We start from the raw sequence: 7,011 nt of genomic DNA, 5'->3' as shown, positions 1-7,011 counted from the left end.
TGGGTGAGTGGGTGTGCGGGGGGTGTGTCTGTTTGTTTCGGGGTTTTACACCCAAATTCCGATCCCTCGCCGCTCTGGTGCGGGGAAGGGCTGAACCGTCCCGGGGCAGACGGCTCCGGCCCTCCTGCCGGGGTCAAGCGAGCGCAGGAGGCAGCATCGTGTCAGCCTGGCTCCCTCCTTGGTTCCTGTCACCGCTTTTGTGAAACCGTCGCTTATTTTTCGAAGACAAACCCTTCTATTTTCCCGCAAACAACCTTGATTGTCTTCTGTGACAGAATCCTTGTCCGTTTCCTGCCCCCCGCTTCCCTCCCCTGTCGCTGTGGGCTGATGCAGTGGTCAGAAGAGAGTTGTTCCTGATGACTGTTCGTTTTATGACAAGATCCTCTGGGACAGAGTAATAAACAATCACATTCCTTTTGTTGATTTCTTTCAAACTCTGTTTGATCTCAAATGTGGCTTTATGAGATACTCCAATAAAAGGGTCTATCTCTCATGTTTTCTCTAATTCCAGTAGAAATTAGCTTTTTATTTACAGTTCCTCTGCAGTGTTTGCAGCCGAAGCACTGCAGCAGAATGTTTAGCTGTGAGAACATTAAAGACATCTTTTACAAGATTTTATTGCTTGAAATTTGTTTCGTGACTGAGAGGAGAAAATAAATAGCTCAAACTGGGTGTAAAATTTCAGATTGAAGAGTACAGGTAGCATTTAAAAGCCAGGTATTATGACAAGGTTTTTAACATCGTGTGCACTTTAACTTCCAGGTGCTGGGTGCCAAAATACTCTATTGCTACTGATGAGAATTGCAGTGCACTGGGCATGTTAGAAACCAGCAGCAAAGTTCATGGAGTTACAGACTTGTGCCATGAACATGCAGATGTTAGCTTGTAGATACAAAAACAAGGTGACAGCTTCATCTTACATCTCAGCCTGGATTATGCTTTACATTCATAAAATTCCTATTGAAAACCCAGAATGCCAATGACATGCTAAGTCAGAACAAATGTATTTGGTTCCCATTACTAACACAGGTATGGGTTTCAGGTTAACGTCATAACTTGGGTAGTGCAGTGATTGACTTCTTTGAGTTTCTTTTTGCCTATTTGAGTGTTTCTGCCAGTATTTTGTGTTACCTTCTTGCTTGTTCAAATGTGGTAATTGTATTTATTGGAAGGTGGTTGAAGATTTAGACTTTTTACTATGTTTTTGAAATGTACTTCAAAGCATTTTTAAATGACAGATGAATTTTAATAAAAACAAATTACCTTGCTACGGGGGTAGTAATGTTGCAGATTAGAGTTTACTGAGTCCAAGTCCTAAAATAATAAATATTTTATTTTTATAAAGACATTTTAGCTGCTGTTATGGACAGTCTTATCAGTAAGGAATATGTATATTTAAATAAATATGTATATTTAAATGGACTTGTGACAATGCCTTCAGTCTTTTAGTTTTTCATCCCAACTGGTCTAGAAGGATGAAAAAACCCAACTCCATTTACCGGACTCATCAGCATATAATATCCAAATAATGTGGACATATGGCTGTATAATTGGACCAAGTGTTTTAGTTTTTTTACTCAATTTTTTGTATTCAGAGAATGGAAAAGTTACTGATCTAACTTTTTACTTTAGAGAATTCCTTGACTTCATATTCATGGAAGCTTTTTTTTCCATAAACTACTTGGATTTTTGTTTGTGGGTATTGTGGGCTTTGGGTTTTTTTTATATAATTAGCAAAAGCATAAAATATCAAGAGGAGAGATTTTAATAGTGCTAGACTTACATATTTGTTGCAATAGTTCATCACCATAGCTTTGTGTCGACAAATTAAAACTAAATGTTAACAAACTTTTGTCGTTTCTTAAGGTTCACATAATTGATTTGGGACACTTTTGCACTGGTAATCTTTTTGGCATTTGTACAACCATTTTAATGAATGAAATAGTATCTGAAGTCCCTGTTTCTGCCCTTTGGAGTCTGCTGTGATTTTTTTTTTTTTCCTCCCCTCACATTAGGAACAGTGTTACTTCTCAGAGGTTTTTATCAATTACAGTTTCTTTTGTGAAGTGCAATGTTCTTCAGCATCCTTTTCTTACAAGAATTTTATTCATTATCTTTTTCATATTGCTTACTTTGCTTCTGAAAAATACAGAATAACTATTCTTGGTCCTGAATACAGTTGGGCTTGAAGAAGAATTAATGATTTAGACTACAGTTTTCTCACCTGGATTTTTTTTCCTCCTTTGCTTTGCTGACAAGACATATCAATCATAAACCCTTTCATGGCCTTCAAGAGATAAGGACTATGTGTATGATGAGTTTATGATGCTACACTGAATATCAACTCTGCTAAGTGTTCCTATAAGAATGCCTTGAATAGAGGGATATTTTTTCACTGAAAAGTAAAGGTTAGTGTTTCTTGCATTCTTGGAGTAAAGTGTGCAAACCTAGAACTATGTGGTATCCTTTCAAAGAGGAAATCTTCTGGGTTAAAACTATTATATGTTGTAACTATTGTTATATTTTATTTGCAAAAATATTTTTAAGACAGTTCCTTTTTCAGCCACATAATCTATGACCTGATTATAGGAACCCAGTTATGTATATTTTTGTCTATTTGCCCCAGTAGAGAGGCCTTTTTTTTGGTGGTACTTTAGAGTTTGTGTTTGAAAGAGTGCTGGAAACTTTTCCTTAAATAATGCAATTAATGCTTTTTTTCTTGGATGGTAGCCTCTTCTGTCAAGTATTAGCGTTTTCCTTGGGCACAAGGGTGGCCACACAAAAAAAGTCACTGATGAGGAGCACTGCTTCCCTGCTTTCAAAGAAATATAATGCAGTAAGGAACTGATACATTGGAGAAGCATGTAACACTTTGCACTTTTTTCCCTAATTTTGGGTATAATTCTTTCACAGCATATAAGCTAACACCACAGTAAAGAACTGTGTAGAGTCTCTATACCATAAATAAAGTGATTGGAAATGGTGGGTATTGTGTAAGAAATTGTCATAGATCGAATCTTTTAGGAGCAAGAGTTGGAATTGCATGTTCTCCTAGCAGAGCTTTTCTGGTTTTGCCTTTAACTCATGAATATTAGTGAGGATGCAGCCATAATTCACATTTTTGAAACCATCCAGGAGGAACCTTACAGGACTTTGTGTGAGGCTTAAGTTGCTGGACACATCTGTGTGTGTAGGATCAGGTGATTGTGATGGTTGTTTTCACAGATGGGAAAGTGAAAAGTTTAGACTGTTTAGTGGCTTTATTTTATTCTTTCTAGTTAATTTTGTGGGACACTGCAAGTCTTCTCTGAAGATGCCCATGACTAATGCATATTTTGTGTTAGACTGGAGAATTTAAACGTAAGCTCCTGACCTATGAAGATGAATAATATGACTGATAAAATACAAAGCAAAGATGGATATCTGCAGGAGTTATTTTTCAATTAAGCTGTTGAATTAAGAAAAAGTGTGGGGGGGGTTGGTGGGGTTTTTGTTGTTAGGTTATGGTTTTTTGTTGGTTTTAAAATGAGTATGCACTTTGTCCTATGTTCAGTCTAAAACATTTCCCAAAAAGTCCAAAATGGTCATTGTTTATTATATTGTTTATAATTTAAAACCAAAATATTCTTAAATCGGTGTCCCTTGTTCTCTTTCCATAGGAAGGTTACTGCTGATATAATTATACATTGTAGAGGAAGATGTGCCACTTTAATACACTTAAATCAATTTTATGAATTTTCATTATATTAATATGAGCATTTTTCAGTGATATAGAGATAAAATATGTTGTGATTAATTCAGAACTGTATAGTTCTCAGCAATGGTGGTATCCCTGTTTGCTGAATAAATCTGAACTGACTGTAGAGAATAATTTGCATGTTTATCAGCCATTATTAATGGAGTTATTTATTGCAACAAAGCTTAAAGGCCATTTCATGTTTTTTTGGATCATGTCACTATTTTTTTAGGTTGACAGATTATGGCCTATTCTGTGGTAAAAATAAGTTCATCAGCTTCACCATGTCAACAAAAACTGCTATACACATGCTAGTCTGATAATAGAATATTTAACAATATTTATTAGATATGTGTGGATTTGTTGTAATGTATGAGAATTTTGAGAGAAAAGATGCTCTCTTATATGTTAATATAGTTGAGTTTATTGTCCATTGCAGATTTCAGAGAAAATAATTATTTGTTTGACGACAAAATTCGATTCCACCAGATTGATTTATCTAACAAAGCCAGGTTTCATATGAAACACATTATTTAAAAAACTTTGCTTATTCACGTATTTATATTTAGATGCATACAGCTGTGTAGCAGCCCCCATTATGCCAAGAGTTGCCCATAGACAGAAAAAAGGCAGTGCTTTTTTGTAAAGAATTTGAAGTCTAATGCTTGGTATTAAAATCAGTGTTCATGTTTATTATCTTTTTAAATGTCTTGGGAGGTTAGATAATTTTTTCTTGTCTTTATAAACTGTAGGCATCTTTAAAAATAAAAAATCATTTCTGAGAATAGAGGTTTGAAGAAGGAAACAAATTATTGCCTGATTAGGGGAGTGGGGGGAAGCGTCTTGCTCCCTTTCCCTCATGACTCACTGTTGGAATTTACAAGTCTTATGTGTTTGTCTAAATTAAGAGCTTAGTATTACCATACATTAATTACTAGCACAAGATAGCTCAAAATCCTTAACCTCTTAAATGATTGTGCTAACCTGGAATATAGGAGGTTCATTCCTGGGTTTGTATCCGACCCCAGCAAAAAGAGATTTTAAATTTTTTGTTCTTGAATTGAAAAATTATATTATTAGGTGATCCCAAATACCTTTGAAATCTTTCTGCATTTAGGAACAGTTTTTCCATCAGCCTTGAAGCCAGTGTCTCATTTGTTCTTAAATTGTGATAAGATTTTTAAGTAAACAAATATTCTAAGATACGAATTTTAACACTTCGGGCTGGTACATTTTTCTGGGAGTTGGGAAATCTGCCATTATCATCTATTAAACTTGAAAGCATATAATCTTGAATGTGTTAGGCAATTTATCAGTGGAGTGTGCTCAATGTTTTGAGGTTCTTGAAGCAATTTTTTTTATGACAGACAATAATAGAATTATATTGTGCAGTAATAGACACCATCCTTCAGAAGCAGATTTCTGTGTCAAAGGCAACAATGGTACTTGGAGGACAAAGCATAAATTCTATAATAACTCAAAGGACCAGCAAGAATATGAACTGCTTAGTGGAGGAACAAAGAATGTTTTGAACTTCACATTTCAGTCACTTTACCTGGGTTTTAGGTCGCCCTGCTATTTTTCTTAGATCATGCTTGGAAGCAAGTACATGTGCTGTACTGGAGAGCAGGTTTATCATTGTGGTGCAGTAGGATGTCGGAGCAGCTGCATTCCTTTTGGGGCTGAGGTTTCACAATAGGATGAGCTGGGTTAACCATTTCCTGCAGCTCTGGAAGAGGCTGCTTCCTCTGGAAGAGGCTGCTGTGGATGGACTGCACTGCTTGTCTCAGTAAACCCATCCAGCTCACTAAAAATGTAAAAATAGCTGTATCCAAAGAATATTGAAGAGATTCATGTACGTGTGTGTATATATTTGAGTGCATACGTGTACGTGTGTGTGTGTATATTGCACTGACTGTTGTCCATTTTGGTACAGAAAGGAGTAGACTGCTTGGCTAAGATTGATAATAGAGAAAGGGATGGGAAACTCTCTCTTCAAGTATTTTTGTTTATTCAGTTTAGTTTATTGTGAAGCTCTACCCCAGGCGATGTATTTTGAACAGGTGAGTAGAGCAGTGATGTGAAACTGAAGTCTCTTCGGTGCGGTAACTGTTACTTCAGAGCTAAGTTATGGTTTCACCAGTTTCCACATCTTCATTGCACACTCAGTAACACTTCACATTTTCTCTGAAATGGGAAAAAGTAAGGCATATTGGTTTTTTTGGTAAAATATGTGGTCTTTGAGGAAATCTTGAGAAACAAATATAAAGTTGGGGCATAAAAAAAAATGGAAAAGCAATAAAACGTAACTGGCAGTTGCTAGTCTGTCATCATTTCCCACCCCTCACTTTGCAGTAGTGCATTCCTCCTGATTTCTGCCCATTATTTCCTTATTCTCCAGATTCATAGTGTATTTTAGCCTAGTTCTTTGGTAGTGGAAGTACAATTAAGATTTTTGTTTTAGTTTCCAGTTCACTGCTTTGCTTAGCAGCAGAATTCTATTTATGTGTGAAGAATCTGTAGCTATAAAATACTTCAAGGAATTCCAACTCCAGCAGGAAGCAATCTCATCTAAACTTGCATATGTTGCAGACATTGTATTTAACCCATGTATCCGTATGTTTAAGTTTGACAAAGGATTTCAGTGTTTGCATGATTAAACTTTTGTTTATAAATTGAGAGCTGGGGAGGAAACTGAGGCTTCAGTTTCATGTAGGTGAAATGGATGTAACTGTAGGGGTTGCTGAAGTCCTGCATCCCTGATGCCCCCTCTCTTGTGTTGGTTCTCTCTGGTATTTATCTGTTTCTGTGCTGAGCTGTTCACAAACTCAGCAGGAAGTTGTTTGCCTTTACTTTTTCTTTTCATTCCTTTGTTTCTTTTTTTTTTTTTTTTCCCACCAGGATACTTCTCTGCTAGCTGATCACATTGAAACTGACTCGGTGCAGGGTCAAATAAGCACTGCAGCCAGCACTAGAAAGGGCAGAAATGTGTAGATTGCAGGAAGGATATAATCAGTTTTATCAGTTTAGCTTTGGTTCTTATAGTCTGAAATGACTCCATGGTGATGAATGAATATGGATGAGGAGATGGATTCATACCAGAAGCATCTAGATCTATGTCCAAAATGGCAAAGAAGCGTAACTTCCTTCCTCTCTGAGGTCAGAACAAGTAAACAGTGAGTTTCTAAGGTCTCTGCTAGGCTAATCTAGGAGTGTCTCTCCAGTCCCAAATCCCATGCTCATAAGCACAGTGCATTGACTAGCATCTGAATTAA

At 36.5% G+C, this 7,011-nt stretch overlaps 1 protein-coding gene across 6 annotated transcripts in view; it reads left to right on the top strand.

The window, feature by feature from the left end:
- Positions 1-7,011, top strand: part of PPP1R13B (protein phosphatase 1 regulatory subunit 13B) — a 69,167-nt gene that overhangs the window by 716 nt on the left and 61,440 nt on the right. The window lies entirely within an intron of this gene.

Source organism: Cyanistes caeruleus, chromosome 6 (genome assembly GCF_971803275.1).
Source record: "Cyanistes caeruleus chromosome 6, bCyaCae1.hap1.1, whole genome shotgun sequence".
Lineage (NCBI taxonomy): Eukaryota > Metazoa > Chordata > Aves > Passeriformes > Paridae > Cyanistes > Cyanistes caeruleus.
This window is presented reverse-complemented; position numbering and strand designations above follow the sequence as displayed.